This window comes from Sorex fumeus, unplaced genomic scaffold (assembly GCF_029834395.1).
Source record: "Sorex fumeus unplaced genomic scaffold, SorFum_2.1 ptg000030l, whole genome shotgun sequence".
NCBI lineage: Eukaryota > Metazoa > Chordata > Mammalia > Eulipotyphla > Soricidae > Sorex > Sorex fumeus.
The window spans coordinates 12,522,257-12,545,058 of record NW_026606087.1 but is presented as its reverse complement, the minus strand read 5'-3'; positions in this window follow the sequence as shown (position 1 = coordinate 12,545,058).

Genomic DNA, 22,802 nt, shown 5'->3' with positions numbered 1-22,802 from the left:
TGCCGGGCTCTCCGAGAGGGGCGTAGGTATTGAACTCAGGTTGTCCCACTCGGCCATATGCAAGGCAAACGCTGTGCTATCACTCCAGCCCACGTTACTCAATACCTTTTGGAATTTCTTTCCTCAAAGTTTCTCAATCCCACCATTCTATTCCACAGAACTATGCCCAAGCCCACCACGTGGCTCTATCTGAATTTCAATATCCTGCACTCAAACTGTTCAACTTCTCCCTCTTTTATCTCTCTCTCTCTTGCTGCACCATCTTAAATATAGCAACTATACCCATAGTTGGAAGCCTGTCTCATGAGCTGGGGGAGAAGGAAGCTGGAATAGAGAAAGGATCACTAAAATAATGATGGTTGGAGTAATTGTTCGGGATGGGAGATTGCTCAAAGTAGATAAATGACAAACATGATAACCTCTGAGTATCTGTATTGCAAACCATAATGCCCAAAAGTAGAAATTGTCTGCCATGGAGGCAAGGGGAGGGTGGGAAAGGAGGGGTATACTGGAGACATTGGTGGTGGGGAATGTGCACTGGTGGAGGGATGGGTATTTGTTCATTGTATGATTGTGACTCAAACATGAAAGCTTGTAACTCTATCTCACGGTGATTCAATAAAATATAATATATATGTATTATAGCAACTATTCTTTATACCAGTGGTCCTTTAGATGAGTTGCCTGTCTAAAATGAGGTAAGTTCAGAAATTAAGAGTAAAAAATTAAGTTTAGAAACTGTAGCAATTTGGCAGAATAATTATTTGTCATTTGAACTTAATAACAAAAAATGTTCTCAATGTAATATAGCATCCTGGAACAGAAAAAGGAAGCTTAGCAAAAAAGCAAACAAAAACTGCTAAAATCTGCAGTGCTAACAGTTCTGCACCAATGTGAATTTATTCATTTTTGGCAGATACTCCTGGGATATCTAAGATGTTCACATTAGGAGAAGCTGGGCAAGGGCAGATAGAAAGTATCTCTTCTCTCTTTGCAACATTTCTGTAAACCTAAAACTTACTCCAAAATATGCATATGTTTTCATTATGGGCTTATATTTTCTATGATCTTTTTCATTTCTTTTTTAAAATTTTGATTGCAGGGGCCGGAGCAATAGCACAGCAGGTAGGGTGTTTGCCTTGCACGTGGCCGACCCGGGTTCGATTCCCAGCATCCCATATGGTCCCCCAAGCACCGCCATCAGGAGTGATTCCTGAGTGCAAAGCCAGGAGTAATGCCTGAGCATCTCCGGGTGTGACCCAAAAAGCAAAAAAAAAAAAAAAATGATTGCATTTTACAAAACTTAGTAATTGATTCAAAATGATTATTTAAAAATAAAACTGGTTTTCAACACAGCAAGTTGGAGAAGCAGGGTCCTGCTCGCTCTATACTCCCCACACTATGATGGCTCTTGGTGTATATCATGAATTCGAGTTAATGCAGACAAACTCATTAGCATGGGTTCTAGACCAGTGGCCACATAACCACAGAAAAAGTCACACAGTCCAGGATCCTGTCACCATTCAAATCCACTCACTCATGATCCCAATATCACCGCAGTCCAAATGTCACATACTAGATTGACACAGTCACTGCTCTGGACCAAACATGGGCCGTGACAGGCCTTTAGGATGTGCAGTAAATTAAGATTGACAAGATTGGGCTGGAATGATAGCACAGAAGGTAGGGCATTTCCCTTGCATGCGGCCAACCCAGGTTCGATTCCCAGCATCCCATGTGGTCCCCCTGAGCACCACCAGGGGTAATTCCTGAATGCAAAGCCAGAAGTAACCCCTGTGCATTGCTGGGTGTGACCCAAAAAGAAAAAAAAAGACCAACAAGATTTAGGGCCCAGATTGTTCTGTACATGAAGCAGAACATGGTCCTGGAATGTGCTTTTATACCCATAGTATCAGAGCCCTACTTTATGTCTGTGACTGGGGTATGACAAGGACCTGCAATGTGACAGGGCTCTAAAATGTGACCAGACCTCAGAATGGGACAAGTTCCGGGGTGTGGCAAGTTCTCCTAATCACATTGAACAGACTCTATTCTGGGTTTAAGAGACCCTGACACATCAGATGCTCTAGAAAGCAGCAGGATGGACAAGGTGGCCTTGGCCTTGTTTGTCGTGGGTCAGTGGATAGGGACAAATGCAGCAGTGGAAGTGAGTCTGGGTAAGTGAGACCAGATTTGTTTTTTCTTTTTGGATCCCACCTGGTCATGCCCAGGGCTTACTCCTGGTTCTGCACTCAGGAATTACTCCTGGCATTGCTCGGGTAACCATATGGGATGTCAAGGATGGAACCCAGGTCAGCCATGTACAAAGCAAACATCTTATCTGCTATACTATACAGTAGTTTGCTTTGTGCCCCAAACTATTGATTGGGCCTGTCCTAGCCCCCAAGATGTGGGAAGATCCAATACAGCATGTAACTCTGTTTCCAGGCTCTCTGCTGGAGGCTGTCACCCCAGGGAGTGGGTCAGAGTGCACCTAACTCCCAACTCCCCCCTGCAGTTCCCAAAGCTAGCTGAGGCCGCACCTGAGCCTGTCTCTGCTGGGCTTCACCCCAAGGACAATGTGACAGCGGCTCCCTGGCGGTGTCCAGGCTGTGTGTGAGGCCGCAGCACCATCTGCTGGCTCTTGTGAGCCAAACTGGTCAGGCCTGTAACAGGCAAGCTGGGCAGATTCTTTCCCAGGCAGTGATGTCTCCCTAAAGCACTTAATGACCAGAGACCCTCGCTCAGACTTCAGTGACCAAAGCCTTTAGTGATCAGAGCCCCTCTGTCATACCTCATGAGCAGGGTCTGTTTCTCAGGCCCTGGAGTAATCCAAAACCTTCCCTGGGTTTCACTGACCAGACCATTCATTCAGGTTCCACACTGACCAGGGCCTCCAAGGTGAGCTGAGCACCCTCACTCAAGACCCTCTGCACCTTGGTAGCCAGAGACCCTTACTCAGAGCTAGTTGGCATATGTGGGAGCATTTGGGAGGCAGTTTTTAGCGCCACAAGAGCCAGGCAAGTCCCCTCTGTTTCCCTCAGGTGCCTGCCCCTCCATTTAGCTTCCTGAGAGACCAAGGCAGACCAACGGTCATCAGATTTTCCATCTTTTTTTTTCTTTTTGAGTCACACTCGGCAATGCACAGGGGTTACTCCTGGCTTTGCACTCAGGAATTACTCCTGGCAGTGCTCAGGGGACCATATGGGATGCTGGAAATCGAACCCGGGTCAGCCACGTGCAAGGCAAATGTCCTACCTGCTGTGCTATCGCTCCAGTCCCCAGACTTGCCATCTTGTTTTGTTTGTGTTCTTGATACCCTGTCTCAGATGTGTCCACAGCCACATCTGGGTCTTATGAACAGGGTGGGCTTACTGAGGCAATTAATTCCATCCCAGGAACTCTGGCCTGAGAAGATTCCAGAGCAGCGGCCCACCCACCACCACCAGGGCTCCTGCCCTCCAACACCAGATCATTCATCTGGGTCACCCCCTCTCCCCCACAGACAAGGCCTCCTAGCATATCACAGTCCTGTTACACCAAAGTCTCATGTTCCTCAGACCCAGCACCTCACAGGGCCTGACACCTGTGCCAGTGGGTTCCACTGCTGACTCTCCTCCTCCCTCATCCATACTCAACAAAATGCAGGCCCTTCCCATCCAAGGGCCTCATTCTGCTCAAGTTCTTGTGCTTATTCAAGCAAACATTAAATGAGTCTCTACATGGAACCATCATTGGCATGGGAGCTTGACAGCTGGTGTGCTGGGGATACCCAGAAGAGATGCTTTAGATTTGGAGGCATAGTTGGGATTTGTTAGAGAGACGAGTATGGCATATGTTTGAAGAAAAAGCTCCATAAACTCATGACAAAGGGCATTTAGAGACTATAGAGAATGAAGAATTCAGAAAACTCCACTGCCAAGAAGCTGAACACAAAGTGAGGGAGTGAACAGGGAGGAAAGGAGAAGAGAAACTTGGACCCACTGGCCATGGAAAGTTCTTTGACATGAAAGCAAGAGTGAAAGTTAGGCTCACTGAGCACTATCTGAGCAAAAATGAGAGAGGTGAGGCTGAGACAGAACTGCAGAAGTCGTAGCAGTGGTCCGGTTCAGAATTTTGAAACAGTAATAGATATACATAGGGCTGAATTTTTTTTTTTTTTTTTTTTGCTTTTAGGGTCACACCCGGCGATGCACAGGGGTTACTCCTGGCTCCGCACTCAGGAATTACCTCTGGTGGTGCTCAGGGGACTATATGGGATGCTGGGAATTGAACCTGGGTCTGCCGTGTGCAAGGCAAACGCCCCACCTGCTGTGCTAACACTCCAGCTCCAGGCTGAATAAAATTTAGAGATAAAATGGAGTTTCGATGCAAAGATGAGACAAAGGTCTGCGATAAATCAGTAAAAAGGTAGTGGCACCCACTTCAAAGAGAAGGAAATTGGAGATGTACCCAATTCAGGAAGAATTTTTTTTTCTTTTTTTCTTTCTTTTTTCTAATCAAAAGTTCCATATTTAACAGAGTTGAGTTAGATGTGTCTGGCCTCAGATAGACTCTGGAGGCAAAACTCTGGAACTCTGGACTAGGGTAATAATTCAAGAGGTAGAATGCATACCTTGTAAGTGTGAGGCCCCAAGTTGGATCCCCAGCACTTCATGACCCCCAGACACAGTCTGGTGGGCCCCATGTCCCTCTGGTAGTCCTGAGCAGCATTGCCTCACTAAGGCACTGACGCTTCTGGGCAAGCTGGCGAGAGGCCTCAATCCTACTGGTGTCAACCCAGTAGGATCACAGCAAATCTCACTGGAAAGCTGAGTAGAAGACCATCGAGCTCAATGAGAAAAACAGTAATACAACCGGCCCAGGAAATCCTCAGACAATGACTTCAGAAACACCATTGTGAGATAAAACAATTACCACAAAATTTTTCTTAAAAAAGCAATTACCACAAGTTGACTTCTTTTGATCTAAGTTCTGATTATTCCCTTTGCCTTTGCGTTGTAACAAACAATATGAAGTAAATGTGTTTGTGTCTGAAAGGGACAGGTTGGAGTGACCAACTGGGGTCATGAGTGGAGGGAAGGTCACACTGGTGGTGGGATTGGTGTTGGAACATTTAATACCTGAAACAATTGTATTATGAACTGTAGGATAGCATTGGTTTGTCCTTTCTGCCTTGCTTGGGTTTATTGGGTTACTCCCATCACAGTGCTCCCATTGCTCTGTGTTTATTTGTAACCTCTTTCTTTGTGCTCTGCTAACTTGTAAATATTGTTTTTTTTTCTTCTCCTTAAGTCCTCTGCATAGTTAATTCAGAGCAATGTCCTTTTTGTATAGACAGAGGAGGACAGTTAAAGGTAAAGGTAAAGGCCCTCCCGTTGATCGTCGATTTGCTCGAGCGGGCCCAGTAACGTCTCCATTGGAGACTTTGCTGTTACTGTGTCTGGCATATCGAATACTCTCGGTAGCTTGCCGGGCTCTCCGAGAGGGGCGGAGGAATCGAACTCGGGTCGGCCATGTTGGCTGCGTGCAAGGCAGACGCCCTACCCGCTGTGCTATCGCTCCAACCCGCTTTTTGTAACTTGGAAATTAATTGACTCTGAATAATATTCACTCCTGGGCATCTATCCTCTCGACTTAAGTCCCAGCTGCCTTACTTCCTAGCACCCCAAAAGCTGGGTCCCAATGAGGGCTGGATGGATCCAAGGCAAGCGGTGAGCTACCCTGACATCAAAATGGGCCTGGCCAACGTGCCATAATACATAAATATAAGTTAAGAGCATGGGCATGGACAAATTCTGTCATGATCCAAAAACTTATATTCATGATCCAAAAACTAATCATTCGGGAATGATTAATTCGGCCTGAGCACTGTAGTCTGAGTTTGTGGTGAGATGTCTCCAGGAGAGCCACCCTACAAGCTCAGTGTATCTCTTACTATGTCCATACGAAATAACTAATATTAAGAAGTAGAATTAAGATTTTAATTAAGATATTAATTAAGTTATTGGACTAAGGAGAGCAGAAACACCCCTTAGTGGTGTTTTGCCCTTGAGCAGAAAAAGGGCTTTTGATATGTTGATTTTGCTAGCGGAAGGGGTATGGTATCTAGCCCCAATGTGAAGAGTTGGAGAGAGACAAAAGAGACCAGGGCAGCAAGACGGAGCTCAGAGAGAAACTAGCAAGGGGGACAGAGAGAGAAGAACATAGGGGAAGAATGCTGGAGCAATAGCACAGCAGGTAGAGCGTTTGCCTTGCACACGGCCGAACCGGGTTCGATTCCCAGCATCCTATATGGTCCCCTGAGCACCACCAGAGGTAATTCATGAGTGCAGAGCAAGGATTAACCCCTGTGCATCGCCGGGTGCGACCCAAAACGCAGGAAAAAAAAAAGAGAGAATGCAGGAGCAGGCTCATGGAGAGACGAGAGACGAGGCTGCAAGAGGGATCGCAGAAAGATGAGCTGGAGAGACAGGAGGAGATGGGAATGAGGGGCAGTGTGAGACTGGAATGTGGAGTGTAGTGCAACTGGAACAGGCACGTGGGGAGAATGGAATAAACAGCAACTGATCATCAACCAGCCTGGCACTCGTTTCCTCCTTCATCTACCCATGGCATGGGCCGCCCTAGGTGGGGAAGCAGGCCCAAGTCCACTGAACGCAGGTGGCGAGAGAGAGCCATAATGGGCTCTTTCTAGCCGCCCTGGAAATTACACAATGAACAACTTGGTAAATCATAGTATTAAAATAAAAAGTGGGGGGTAGGATAACTTTTAGGGGCCAGAGCAATAGTCCAGTGAGTAGGTCATTTTACCTTGCTGACCCAGGTTCGTTCTCTGGCACTACATATAGTCCCCCAAGTCCTGCCAGGAGTGATCCCTGAGCACAGAACCAAGAGTAAATCCCGAGAATCACCATGTATAGGAAAAATAATAATAAATAAGACATTTTTAGGGCTAGAAAAAAAGTACTAGGGTGCTTGCTATGCACACAGCTGAGATCGGATCCCCAGCATCTCAAGAACCGGTCCTCTCAAGAACTGACAGTAAGCAAGTAAGCCCTGAGCACTGCCAGTGTGCCCCCATCCAAAAGAAAAAAAAAACCTGAAAAAAATAAAGCCAGAAAATTTTAGGGTCAGGGAGAGGGTAAGGTATTTGCCTTGCCCACGGTTGTGACAGTGGTTTAAACTCTGGCATCTTGTTCCTTTAAACAAGAAAAATATTGCAGAAAATAATGTCTTTCTGTGCAGGTGAGATAGTACAGAGGGTAGGGTACTAGGCTTGCATGTTGCACCTGAGTTCAGTCCCCCTTATCCTACATGGCCCCTCAAGTACCACCATGAGTAATTTCTGAGTGCAAATCCAGGATTAGGCCTTGAGCACCACTGGGCTTGGCCCAAAAACATAAAAGAAAAAATAAAATGTATTTCTTCATGCGTTTTGCTTTGTTTGGGAGACCATACTAGACTATTCTCAGGGTTTACTCCTGGCAGAGAACTGGGGGACTATCGAGGTCCCAGAGATTGAACAAAGGTTGGCCAGGTGCAAGGCAAACACCATACCCGCTGTATTATCTCTTCATGGCTTGGATTTGAGAAACACTGTTTCCATGATAAATGCCATTTTCACTGGTGTGTAATCGTATCTCATTATTTTGAGTTGATCTGCATTTTTTCATATATCCATTGGTTATCCATATGTTTTCTTTGAGGAAAATTTCTGATCACCACTTCTTCCCACTTTTGGATGAAGTTGTTGGAATTATTATTGTTAAACTTTGTGAGTGCTTCATAGATTTTGGATATTAGCAAATATGAAAATAGCAGGTAAACATGTTCTACCAATGAGAGAGAGGGAATTAATGAGTGGAAGGATATTTGTACTTTTGTGGTGGTTGTGATATAACAACGTATACCTTTAAGAGGTGTGAAATTGTACCCCTACAATATATATAATTGTATGTGTGTGTCCTCCCGTTGTTCATCGATTTGTTCCAGCGGGTCCACTAACGTCTCCATTGTGAGACTTCTTGTTACTGTGTTTGGCATATTGAATACTCTCGGTAGCTTCCCAGCTCTCCAAGGGGGGCGAAGGAATCAAACCCGGCTCGGCCGGGCTGGCTGCACACACGGCAAACGCCCTACCGCTGTGCTATCACTCCAGCCCCCTATAATTGTATAAATCAAAAATTTTTAATTGGAGGAGGGGTAAAGGAGGAGAGATTCCTGGGACCTAGGTGAAGGGAAGCATACACTCTGTGGTGTGATGTTGAAAAGATGTATACACAAAACTTCATCAGTATTATAAATCATGGTGTCTGTAGGCGCTGGAGAGAGAGTACAGCCAGTAGGGTGCTTGCCTTGCATGGGACCGACCCAGGTTCAATCCCTACACTACGTATGGTCTCTGGAGCAGGTGAAATAGGAGGACCATTTGGGATGTTGGTGGAGAGAAATGGGTATCCTGGTGGTGGGTATGGAGTTAAAATGATGTATGCATAAAGCTAGCATTAAACTTATTGTAAATCACAATAACTCATTTAAATTTTTTAATTAAATTTAATTTTAAAAAATAAAAGCATAATAAAACTGGGCCAGAGTTATAGTGGAGTGGGTAAAGCACTTGTCTTGCATACAGCCAACCCTGGTTTGATCTCTGGCAACCCATATAGTCCCTCCAGTCTGCAGATGTGACCCCTGAGCACAGAGCCAGGAGTAAGCCCATCACCAGGTATGCTGCCCCTCCAGAAAAAAAATATTAATAGTTAAAAAAACTTTTCAGTTTTGTTCACAGAATAACTTAATATGAGCAGGAGATAACAGGAAAAGTTACTTCATATTAGGTTAGATTCCCACCCCCACCACCCCACCCCCACCCCCACTCCATGTCCATTTGTATTAGATTAGATCATAAAGGATAGATCCCTGAGGAGGAGTGAGATGCAACAGGCAGAAATGGAAAAATAAGGACACTTTCTCAATTTAAAACGGGCTCCACTATTTGCTGGCTGTGTCATCTTCAATAAGTTATTAAACCTCTCTGCACCTAATTTTCATCATCTGTATAACGGAGTAAGAACAACCACACAAAGTTTGGTTCTATATGTGTTTACTGTGACTGTTAGGCCATAACAGAAGGAAAAGAGGTGGAGGAGCACAGACACAGACTTTTCACACAGGTATTTCTATCTAGTGGCTCCCCAGTTATCTGTGAAGTAGAAGGCAGAATCAATCTATGACACTAGGCAGTGTGGGGACAGACGTACCACAGGTGTAAGAAGATTTCTAAAGTCCTGGGGCAATTCTTGGAGATGAAATAGGCCAAATTGCTAAAGAGCAAAGCAGAAAAAAAGGGGGGCCGGAGCGATAATACAGCAGGTAGGGCATTTGCCTTACATGCGGCTGTCCTGGGTTCAATCTTCAATCCCCAGCATCCCATATGGTCCCCTGAGCACTGCCAAGAGTAATTCTTGAGCACAGAGCCAGGAGTAACCCCTGAGCAGTGCTGGATGTGACCCAAAAAAACAAAAACAAACAAACAAAAAAAAAAGCAGAAAAAAGCACCAGGCAATTTTGACGGCTCAAGGAAACCAGGGATTAGAAATTATCATCATGTTCACTTTCCCACTGATAGAATTTCTGTAACGAAGCACACACCAAAAAAGTCAAGGTTTTCTCCAGAGAAAGGAGGCTTGGAACTTCGGGGTAGGAAGCATTCTCTCTTTCCACATACCCCAGTATTTGAACAAATGAACAAACATATGCGTGTATTTATTTTTCCATTTTAAGGAAACTGTCCTTTTGAAGAACTGAAAGCTTTTCTCTTTGCTCTGCTGTCATCAAGATTGCCTGGAAAACAACTTGCTAGAGAGTGCTCCCTGCACCGATTTAACAAAAATTATAGGCAGTGTTTCTCACACAAGGCCAAAGCGGCTGATGAGGCACCTTTGCAGGCTTATTTTAAGCAAAGATTATTTCAAACTCCCCTAAGTTTTATTTCAAGTTTTAGAGGCTTCCATTAAAAATAGTTAAAAGTAGGTGGCTGAAGAGCTAGTACAGCTCTCTACAGGGCACTTTCCTTGCACACAGCCAAACTGGGTTTGATCCTTGGCTCTGCATATGGTCCCCCAAGCCCTGCCAGACGTGATCCCTGAGCACAGAATCAGGAGTAAGCCTTTAGCACTGCTGGTGTGAACTCTCCCCACTCCACCAAAATAAGAATTTCTTTTTCTTCATTTTGTTTTTAATTTGCTTTTCTATTAGTATCTCTTTATTGTGTGGAGTGGGTGTATATCTCCAAGCCTGCTCGGATTGGGACTGGGGCCTCCTCTACCAGATCCCCCACCTTCCAGTATGTAGGCTTTACACCCACCAATGGCCCCCGGCGCCGTGCAATCCCATCAACTGCCAAGACCCAGAGACTATAAAACCATGCTCCCAGAAGCAGACATCTTATTATCTAAGTTGTTACTCTGGAGAGCCTGGCAGACTACCAAAATTGTTCTGCCCACACGGCAGAGTCTGGCAAACTCCCCGTGGTGTATTCAATATGCCAAAAACCAGTAACAATGATGGTTCTCATTCTCCTGACCCTGAAAGAGCCTCGAATGTGGCACTTTTTAAAATCTCAGGGCTAGGACAAAGGAGACGTTACTGGGGCCTGCTCGAGGCATAGATGAACAACAGGATGACAGTGATTAGTGCCTCTTTATTGTGTGGAGTGGGGGTGAGGGTGGGGGTGGGGGAAACTCCCAATTTGTATTGAGGTCTGGAGATTTACAATACTAATGATACTTTAATGACAGTTTCATGCAACCAATGTTCTAACTCCGCAGCCACCCCTGGAGTATTAGCTTCCCTCCACCAATGTCCCAAGTTCTCCCACCCAGCCCCCCTATTCCTTGGTGAACTCAGCTCTGTTAGGCCACCTCTCAGAACCTTTTGTCTTCGACAGCTGCTATTTCCTTACTAATGTTCTTTATATTCCACATAGGTGACAGATCATTCTGTATCTGTCCCTCTCCTTCTAGTTAACTTCACTCAGGATGATATTCTCTAGTTTCATCCACTTGACAGGAAATTGTATGATTTCATCTTATCGCTGAGCAGTATTCCACTGCATGGACTAGATCCCACTATTTCTTTTTCCAGTCATCTGTTCTTGGACATTTGGGTTGTTGGCTCTGTGACTTGTGCTATAATGAACAGATAGGAGAGCAAATTTTCAGAAGTTTTGGGATCCTTTTTGGGATGGATGCCAAGAAGTGAAATTTCTGGACCATAACAAAGCATAGTTGTTAATTTTTTTGAGAAGTTTCCATACTATTTTCCATAGACCTGAACCAGTCAATGGTCCCATCAAGGGCAAATGAGAGGGTCTTTCTCCCCTCACATCCTCACCAAGGATGTTGTCTTGTTTCTTTCTCTACACAGCGGGTAGGGCATTTGCCTCGCATGCGGCCGACCCGGCCAACCCAGGTTCAATTCCTCCGCCCCTCCCGAGAGCCTGGCAAGCTACCAAGAGTATCTCGTCCACTCAGCAAAGCCTGGCAAGCTACCCGTGACATATTCGATGTGCCAAACACAGTAACAACAACTCTCACAATAGAGACGTTACTGGGCCCACTCAAGCAAATTGATGAACAATGGGAGGACAGTACTACAGTGCTACAGTGCATCTCACTAGTGTGAGATTATATCTCAGTGTTGTTTTGATTTTAATTTCTCTCATAATAAGCAGTGAAGAGCATTTTATTTATTTGAAGGGGGGGTGGGAAATTAGCATTTGGGCCACAGCAGGCCCAAATCGATTTCTGGGCTTAAAGAGTGACCCTGACCTGGAGCAGAAATCCTCTGCCCATTTCCCCCAGTCTCTGGCAACCCAGGGGTTACGCCCATAAGCCACCTCCTGCCAGCACCAGATAATCTCCTCATCAGCCACTATCCCGATCACATGGCTTTTTTGATGGGGTTCAAATAGTAGGCAACAACTCATAGAGGGATATATACATATGCATATATACATATTTTCATATATATACAAAAGCTCACATCACTCAACCTTTAACAACATGTTAGTGATATCTTAAAGAATGTCTTAATGACCCCAGTCTAAATAGAACAATTTTCACACTGTTTCCTCTATGGAGACTTTTTTGTAGCATTTTCAGCGTTTTCTCATAACAGACAATACAAAATATATTATTTCAGTTGTGCTTTGGGACAAGGCTTTGGACTTGGGATGGAAACATCCCAAATTTGGTGGTGGAAAGGTGTAATGGTGGTGGGATTGGTGTTTGAATATTAAATGTAATCAAATATTGTGAACTACCTTATAAAATAAAAAAAAAATTAAAAAGTGGCCCTCGAGAAGTAGGTAGACAGGAACTAGACCTTAAAAACTTTAATCACATTCTGGACTACTGAACCATTAATAGATTTTCATTTGGATTTTTTTTTCTGAGAAGCTGTAGAGTTATAGTGAAGACAGGCAGGGGAGATCAGCTTCTAAGGGATGTAGGCGGTGAAGTTAGAGCTGACAGATTCTGAAAGACCTATTTGAAGGGAATGGGCTGAAGAGATATTGGAAAACTGCCTCGACAGAACCAACTGGACGCTGTGTAGAGAAGCTCTTGATGCTGTCTGAGGGGCCACCTGAGATGCATAAGGAATCACATGAGGAAAGTGAAATGGAAATTAAGGCAGAAGGACTCTGGTTTAGAGATAGGCCAGTGGAGTGCGTGTATGTATGTGCTGGTCTGGGACGAGAACGGGATGAAGCTACTGCTGCAGTTGCAGGAGTGCTATTCAGCCATAAGGTGAAAGATGGAACAGAGAACAGAGGTTGTAAAAATCTTGTCATCTCAACAGGTAGGAATTGAGGTCACCCAGGGCTTCGTGTGTACTACCTCCTCCCCTGTCCAATTTCTTGTTCTTCAAGTTTCATCTTAGTCACTCAGTGCTTATGAGGTGAGGGTGGTTGTTCCCCATGCTCCACCCACACACATGCATCATCTACCCAGTGCAGTTCCTCTGGTCACTAGTACGTTTTCTCATTTTAAACCCCATTTCCTGGAGCTGGAGTAATAGTACAGCGGATAGGACATTTGCCTTGCACACAGACAACCCAGGCTCGATTCCCAGCATCCTATATGGTGCCCTGAGCACTTCCAGGAGTAATTCCTGAGTGCGGAGCCAGGAGTAACTCCTGAGCATCTCCGTGTGTGATCCAAAAAGCAATAAATAAATAAATAAATAAATAAATAAATAAACCCCATTTCCTGTTATCAGTGCCTGGGGCACAGGAAAGGCTCACTGTTTGCTCAGGTAGAACAAGAGAGATATTTCTTAATCATGTTTTTCTCAGAATTTCTTCCTCTTCCTCCAGAAGAGAACTGGTTTATTGAATGAAATCCTTGATGATGAGAACAAGATCATGCAAGGTTTCATGAATAAAAAGAGATGTCTTTTCTGGAGAGTCTGACTGAATTCATTGAAAATTTTGACTGTGTGTGTGTGTGTGTGTGTGTGTGTGTGTGTGTGTGTGTGTGTGTGTGTTAAGTGGATAAATGAACTATTGCCTAGCCATAAAAGGAGCTAAGATAATGCTTCCTGTTCCCTACATTTTAAGGTATAACATTTTGGGGGGAGAGATGAAAAGAGCACATAACATTTCCAAGATTATTTCCTTTGGACTTCACCTCATTGCAGGAAATGGATTTGTGTCAGATGTTACAGACTTCCTCCTCACTGTATATTGCTTCAACTTATCACCATGAGTTCACATGCTAGCCTCATGCTGTTATTATTTATCACGCAGAAAGAAATTGAAACTCAGAAAATGCCGTCATTTGTACAAGGTCACATGACTAGGGAGGCCAGCATTAGCATTCTAACCGTGAAGACTAAGTCTAAACCAACACGGCCTTAGCCACTGCCCTATCATTCTGTGAATAGCTGTTGGAATTGCTTATCAGGAAGGCTTCCTCGGCGTCTGTTCCCTGACAGACTCCTAGGTTTCTGGCAATCCCAAAACTGTCCACAAGAGGGAGACCGCTCCCTATCGGTTTAAAGCTGCTGGCTAGTAGGGTTTCTTTAGCAGTTTCGGATGCAGTAGGAGTTAGCTGCTTGTCAGCATAGAATTTGAACAGGTCCCTAACAAACGGCACATAGGTACCCTCAGTAAATGCCTGATCGTATTGGCCCCGATTAACTGGACTCTTGCTCAACCGTGCAAACCTGTCACTCTATTTGAAACAGTCAGGGTTGTGTAAAAAAAAAAACTTTTATATCAAGATTGATACATTGTACAACAGCTTATAAACATCCAAAATGGAGTCAGAGGTTCTAAATCCAGAGGAAATAAAGACAAACATGAATGGTCTTGCCAACAACTCTCCAGAGGCCTGCTCTTAATGACTCTGAGGCCCCAAGACATCCAAGCTACTTCTGTGCCTTTTTTCTAAGACTGGGAATGAGCATGTGGCAGGGAGTGGAGTGGGGCCAGTCCTTTCTGAGGTCTCCACCTGAGGACTCCTCCTTTCCTGAGGAAAGGTATCTGGTAACTGGTTTGTCTTAGAGGGGGGAAGTCTCTGATCCCTTGCTTCAGCTTAGAATGATTCTGAAGGGTCGTCTAAGGTTGAAACCTATCTCACTGAAGAGTCAGTTGGGGCCTCTACAGAGAACACATCAAAACCCTTTCTCAGGCTGGAGATGTGGTTCAGTGGTAAAGTTCATGCCTTGCAGAAGACCTGAGTTAGATCCGTGTACCCTAAAAAAAAATTTTTTTTTAAATCTCCTCCCTCTGTTCAGTGCTACTCTCTGCTTTTCCTTCTCAGGTGGTGGTCCTCGACCACCTTCAGGAAAAGCTCCTGCAAGAAGGTCAGCTTGGTGGATAATTTGCAACCCTTGGCGCCAGCGTCAAGTGGGGCAATGGCCTGGCTACACAGGTCAACATGGAAATTGTCCTGCTGGGCAGGACTCACCGACTGCAAAGGAGGTGAGAGGCCTTTTCCCCCAAAGAAATGCTAGGTGGCAGCACATAACCATTAGCCTCTGAGCCAAGGGCACAGTCCAATAATAACCCAGTCTCCTGCCAACCAGGGCTGACCTACCTTTTGCCAGCATGCAGAGATCTAACCCCCTACCAGCAAAAACAGAAGCAGAACTCCCAGCAGGCAACCCTATCTTGAGACTAACCAGCCTTTTAGTGTTGACTGTATTGGACTCTTTTTTCCCGGAAGTGAACCAATTTGGGCAGGAATCAATACACAAACATTGATTTGCTTCGTCTCCACACAGGGCCTCAGTGATCACCACCTTCCAAGATCTTATAGTGTTTGAACAAAAGTCATGGGATATCATGAGGCCAGATCAAGGACCCACTACTTCAGTGAAGTAGGCGCATGATCATGGGATCTCTAGTCATATGACATAGTTCAGTGTCCTGAAATTGCGGTGGAAAGGGCTGGGCCAAGGCACAGCTAAAAGGGAAGAGACCGTTATGACAACAATGACTGGAAATGATCATGCTGAACAAAATCTGATGGTTAAAAGTAGGTAAGGGATATTCTCGATAACCTTTCAGTATCAATATTGCAAACCACAATGAGAAGAAGGACAAGAAGAAGAAGAAGAAGGACAAGAAGAAGAACAAGGACAAGAAGAAGAAGAAGAAGAAGAAGAAGAAGAAGAAGAAGAAGAAGAAGAAGAAGAAGAAGAAGAAGAAAAAAAAAAAGAAGAGAAGAGGAGAGAGGAGGAGGAGGAGCAAGAGGAGGAGGAGGAGGAGGAGGAAGAGGGAACAGCTTTGTAATGCTCTATCCCACAGTGATTCAATAAAAAAAAAAGTAAAGGGAAAAAAAGTGCAAACTTACAAGTGATACAGGGGCCGGAGAGATAGTACAGTGGGTAGGGTTTGGCCTTGCATAGGACTAACCCAGGCTTGATTCATGGCATCCCATATCCCTGAGCCTGCTGGGAGTGATTTCTGAGCGCAGAGCCAGGAATAAGCCCTGAGTACTTCCAGGTATAGCTCAAGAATAAAAAAAAAGAGGAAAAAGTGATATACAGAAGGAACAGGAATCATCTTGAAGCATGCAATGTCCCCTGCACACTGACTCCAGGGCCCAGGGATCAGTCTCAGCAATTCTTAGCCAAACAGATTCAATGCCAGGCTCCAAGAATGTAGTGCTGTGTAGGCCTTGTGACACTCCTGATGGTGCTCTGGAATCCTCGGGATATAGCCAGTGATGCTTCAGAGACCATGTGGTGACAGGGGTCAAAATGAGTTGGATGCCTATTAGACATAGTGCTCTGACCCCTGTACTTGCTCTCTTGCCAACAGTGTCCTCCTTAAAACTACCTTCACCCTGCAAGAAATAGAGCCTGGGTCATGCGCAATAAGAATGAAACAGGGCCAGGAAATTAGCTCAAAGGACTGGAACACATGATTTTTATGTGGGAGGCCCGGGTTCCACCCCTGGCCCAGCATAGTTCCCCAGCACCACTGGGAGTGACCTACAAGGCCTAAGTACCTCTGGGTGTGGCCCCCAAACCAAGAGAATAAAATAACAACCTTTATATATCACTGTGTTCCCAATGCATAGAGCACAAGTCTGGAGACAAGTTGAGAAAGTAATAGGAGTCTGATAACCGTCACTCCCATGATTCACTAGGGAATTTCTGTTTCCTGCCTGGACAACTCTAAGCTCTGTGTGTTTAAAGGTTTTGGTTCCCAAAGGAAAAATGCATAAACAGAGAAAGAGTAAGGCTGCTTTTTAAGAACTTTAGGCACCTTGGGCTTGGTGATATAGCTCACCAGTAGAGCATTTGCCTCGGTTCAATTCCTGCTACTACAAAGTAATAATAATAATGATAATAATAATAACAATAATAATAATGTTAAGAATCCTGAGATATAATTCAAATGGATCGGAAGGACATGCGAGAGCTCTGGGATCAATTCGTGGCACCTCATAGTCCTTCGATCACCATTAGAAGTCCTACGCGTTGTATCAGAAAGAGGTTCTGAGCATCGCAAAGTGCCTTACACAGGGGAGTGTGGCATCCTGCCGTCCCGCTCAAAAGACTCTCCGGAGTCTACACTACTTAGATGGTCAGAAGACTCTTGACATGGCCTCAAACACTGCACAGGTTGGAATATGGGTAACACTATCAGGCTTGTCACCAAGATCAGCCAAGGTATTCGTGAAGGATAAAGGAAATTGCGGCTGTAAAGTAGAAGAGGGAAATGACAGGGATCTGTGGTTGTTCTGGGATTAGTTGCAGTGAGCTACAATTTTTTCCAACATCATTTCTTTCCTGGAGCTGGGCTAGAGCGATAGCACAGCAGGTAGGGCGTTCGCCTTACAAGCGGCCAACATGGCCGACCCGAGTTCGATTCCTCCGCCCCTCTCGGAGAGCCCGGCAAGCTACCGAGAGTATTCGATATGCCAAACACAGTAACAACAAAGTCTCCAATGGAGACGTTACTGGGCCCACTCGAGCAAATTGACGATCAATGGGAGGGCCTTTACCTTTACCTTTTACCATTTCTTTCCTAATTTTCCACCATGAAGGAGAATCACTGGAATGCTGGAAGAGCTGCTGCCAGGACTATGGCAACTAAATGAAGAAATGGCTAAGTGGGACAAAAAAATTGACTAAGACAACATAGGATTCGCCTTGGGTCTCCCTTCAGAAATGAAGGAACTAATCTTTGGGCTACTAAAGGGCTCTCAAAAGAAACCTCTGAGTGCTCAACGCCCTATAAGGATTTCCCCAAATGAAGCAAGTCCCTATGTTCCACTTCAGGACTGTTCTCAAGAGTCATCCAGCTTTGGAACACCCACGGGATATACTGAGGCCTCTACTGAGAACGTCCCAGCTCAACTTGTCTGTCTGCCCCATCCTATTACCTTCTCCTTCCTTCCACAGATGTGGATTCCAGTAATACTTTCCAATAAATCTCTTGCAAATTAATCTCTCAGAATCTGATCCTGAAGAATAGTGTCATTCATTCACATCAGGGGAAAGGGTGCTTTTACCTATTCAGAAGGGTAAAAAAAAAAAATTGTGGCATGATACAAGAAATGTTTTAATCAAAAGCAAAGATAGATGATAGATAGATAGATAGATAGATAGATAGATAGATAGATAGATAGACTGAAAGAAAAGACTGGATATATGAGCAAAGGAATGATTAGTAAAGGTGCTAACAGGAAGGGCTAGAGCAATAGCACAGCGGGTAGGGTATTTGCCTTGCATGAGACTGACCCGGGTTTGATTCCCAGCACCCCATCTGGTCCTCTGAGCAGGGGTAATTCCTGAGTGCAGAGCCAGGAATAACCCCTGTGCATCACCAGGTGTAACCCAAAAAGCAGAAAGAAAGAAAGAAAGAAAGAAAGAAGAGAGAGAGAGAGAGAGAGAGAGAGAGAGAGAGAGAGAGAGAAAGAAAGAAAGAAAGAAAGAAAGAAAGAAAGAAAGAAAGAAAGAAAGAAAGAGGAAAAAGATGCTAACGGAAGATGGGATCTGAGCAAAGAATAAGGCCCTATAAGAAAATGTCTTAAAAAATGAAAATGTAAGTGTTGAGAGCCATCAGTGCCCTCCTACAGAAGGAAGGACGAGACGGGGGCCGGGGCGGGGCGGGGGCAGAACAGGTATGGAGAAATGAAGCCACCTGAAATCCCCAACAGGGGAGGGGAGAGGAGGTGTCTCAGCAAGTATTTTCAGGTCTTGATGCTTAATATATGACATTCCCTCTCTGACTTCCTTTCTGGAAGAACTTATCCTCAAAGACATAAATATTATCAATTCAGATAGTTATGAGAAACAACCATAATGTTGAATTCAAACCCTAGTTCCTACATATACTAGCTAACTATAGAATCTCAAGTCGGTTATTTAATCCTACTTTCTTTCTTTGCAAAATGGGGATTAATTACATGGGGATTAAATATCTACTTTCTAAATGTGTTAGGAGGATTGAGTTAATACATGGATAGTACTTAGAAAAATACTTCTCACATCATCTCAAAAATAAAATGTTGGGGCTGGAGAGATAGCACAGCGGCTAGGGCGTTTGCCTTGCACGCGGCCAACTCGGGTTCAATTCCCAGCATCCCATATGGTCCCCTGAGCACCGCCAGGAGTAACTCCTGAGTGCAGAGCCAAGAGTAACCACCCCTGTACCCCGCCAGGTGTGACCCAAAAAGCAAAAAAATAGCCCGGCAAGCTACCGAGAGTATTCGATATGCCAGACACAGTAACAACAAAGTCTCCAATGGAGACATTACGGGGCCCGCTCGAGCAAATAAAAATAAAATAAAATAAAATGTCCCTTGTTATTGGAGTTACATTGCCCACAAATATAACAAAAGGATCACAACAGTTAAAATTACTGGCACACTGCTTGTTCCAGTCAATCATTGATCTTACCCTAGTCCATCATATTTTATGAAAATGTCTTCTAGGCTAAGACACACTGACTTGCACTTGTCTAATTTTGTCAGTCCCAAAGATAGGAGGGATATCAACAATAAATAACTTTACCTTTTCACATATATGGTATAATTAAAAAAAATTTATTGAAGTACAATTGATATTCAACATTATATTAGTTTTAGATATACAACAAAATGATTTGAAATCTATATACAATGCAGACATCTGGTATAACTGACATAAGAGATATCTGTTTCTTGCTCTAAACTTCTTTTGAATTATAAAAATACTCATCATATAAATGTACTTATCCATTTATCCTGTTAGTAATATTCCTTTTTTCCATTTATTATCAAACTTTCCACCTTTGGAAAGGACAAAGTGACCACTGCACTTGTCTAGTTTGCAACCAGCAATTCTAGTTCAGCAAGTACCTCCCATTCAGACTGCTCTCATTTGTACAGGGCTGGATTATATATATACAAAACTAGTGTGCTATTTCTACCATGAAGCAACACAGATTTACTCCTCTACATGCCAATTTTGTGAGATGCTTGATGTCACAAACTACCCAATAAGACACTTGGGAATTCTGGCATAAAGGTGACCAAAAAAATCGTCACAGGGACTGGGGAGTACAGGAGTTAAGGTGTTTACCTTATATGTGACTGACCCCTATGGGTTCCCTGAGCACTGCTAGGAGTGAGTCCTAAGTGCGGATCCAGGAATAACCCCTGAGCACCACTATGTCTGGCTCCAAATAAAAACAAAACAAATGCATATATATATATGTATAAAGTTTATATATAATATATATATAAACATGGGGGTGAAGCGATAGCACAGTGGGTAGGGTGTTTGCCTTGCATGCGGCCAACCCAGGTTTGATTCCTCCATCCCTCTCAGAGAGTTCGGCAAGATACCGAGAGTATCCCGCCTGCATGAGAGAGCCTGGCAAGCTCCCCATGGCATATTTGATATGTCAAAAACAGTAACAAGAAGTCTCACAATGGAGATGTTACTGGTGCCTGCTTGACCACATCAATGAACAATGGGAGGACAGTGCTACAGTGCTATATATAAACATATATATAAATTCTGGGGATTAGCCAGATTAGACTAATCTGGGGATTAGTCTTGAACATTATAGGCATGTGTGCTTTTACCACTTGCCACATTCCTGCCCATTTCATTCTCTCCTATCACTCTGAGCACTGGGATCTACAACAAGGTAAGTCAAAGGCAGTCCTAGAGTCAGCGTCTACTTCTATAAAGACCTTTGAAGCCGTGCTGGAGCTTCATCAATGGCCATGTCAGGTATGTTAAGTGTCTCTCCACTCCCCCAGAAACTCTCACATAGTCGACAGTAGTCAGAACAGGTGTTTTGTAGCATTATGTGCTTTAAAAGTACAAGAGTTTGCCCAGATTCAATCTTTTACATTCCTGCCCTCCAAATACCTATTTTGAACTCCAGAAACCATCTCAAGTAAATACCAATCAACATCCACTCATGAGGAGCCAGAGTAATAGTACAGCAGATAGGACTGCCTTGCATGCAGTTGACCTGGGTTCAATCCCTGGCATCCCATATAGTTCCCTGAGCAATGCCAGGAGTAATTGCTGAGTGAAGAGCCAAAAGTAGCCCTGATCACTGCCTGGGGTGGCCCAAAAAGCCAAAAGGAAAAAAAATTCCACTCATGGGTTCAAATCATGTTCCAAACATGAAAGGGGTTTTTTCCTGATGGACACCAACATGCCCGACTGTAATGTACCTCCTCACACACCCAGAGTGATTTCCATAGGGCTGTGTTCAAAAATGGCACCTATGGGGCTGGAGCAATAGCATAGTATGGTATGGTATGGTATTTGCCTTGCACGCAGCCAACCCGGGTTTGATTTGCAGCATCCCAAATGGTCCCCCTAGTACCATCATAATTTCTGAGTGCAGAGCCAGGAGTAACCCCTGTGTATTGCTGGGTATGACCCAAAAATCTAAAATATAAAAAAAATTAAAAAATGGCACCTATGAAATAAGCTATGTTTCTACGGTGCATAAATCAGTGAGAGCCAAAATGAGGGACTGTGTCATTGTTTAACCCTTCTGTTACAGATTGGAAATAGCATGGAAATCATTCTTTTGACTAATCTGTTTTTCTTTCCTATTTTTGTTTTTGTTCTGAGACCAAACTCAGAGGGTACCCAGGGACTACTCCTGGCTTTATGCTCAGGGATCACACCTGGCAGTAGTCCAGGTGATGCTGGGGACCCAACCAGAGGCAGCCACAAGCTAGGTAGGAGCCTCTGAACTATCTCTCCAGCCCTCACTGGTCTGTTTTTTTATCTCCTTTCCTCACATCAGCAGCTTTCCAAACAGGTTGATGTCTTGGAATTGCCATCCATAAATCAAACAGCTTTTTAGTGATCAATGACAGTTGTTTATAGGGTACTGCCCACGTGACAATAAAATCCAGTTAGCAACCCTCACAGTTCAGAGTCAGTCGTTGGGGAAGAGTCTCCTTGATCCGGTATGTTTTCTTTGACTTCTTCTGATAACATACTCCTATACAAATCCCTTCCATTTGATTCCGCAACTCCTGGAAACTCCGTCTCCATTAGAGCATTTCTCTCTTTCTCTCTTTTATGTGGGTGGGGGCCCACGCCCATGCTGCTCAGGGGAACCTTCTGGCGTTGCTACATACAAAGCATGTGCTCTCAGCCTTGAGTCATCTCTCTGGCCCTTAGAGCATTTCTCTGACACAATTTTTTCAGGTTTGATATTGATTTTTTAGTCCTCCAATACTATTGGAAAGTTCCAGTTAATGTCTGGTAGCAAGTTAGTAATTCGCCCCTCCAGTGGAAATCTCCTCATCAAGAGTCCCAATCGTGGTTGCTAGAAAGCGCTGGAAGGCTTTCCCTAGTCCATATCTGCACAGAGCGATGTCACTGAGATCTTGTCTGTCCTGGCAGCCCAGCTTCTCGACACTGTGTCAGCTTGAAATGATCGTATTTGTTCCCCTTTATCAGCTCCAACACTGCTCCTGGCAGGCGCAGGGGACCATCTGGGGTGCCAGGGATTGAGCATGAGTTGGCCAGGGGCAAAGGTGCAAAACAAGCACTTACCCCCTGTACTCTCTCCCCAGAGCCTCATTTTCTTTTCATAATAAAATCTGTCACTGTCCTTTTTAAGGCCTCCTGACTGAATTCTCTCTTGAGGAAACAAAAGTGATACGACACAGCATAGGTATTTCTTCCACTAACAGTTCTGGATAGGAAGAGCTTTCCTCCCAAATTAATGGCTACTCTGTCGGAGAGTCAAGGATGAATAACCTCTCCACATCAAGCCTATTTAAACATTCTGATTTCTA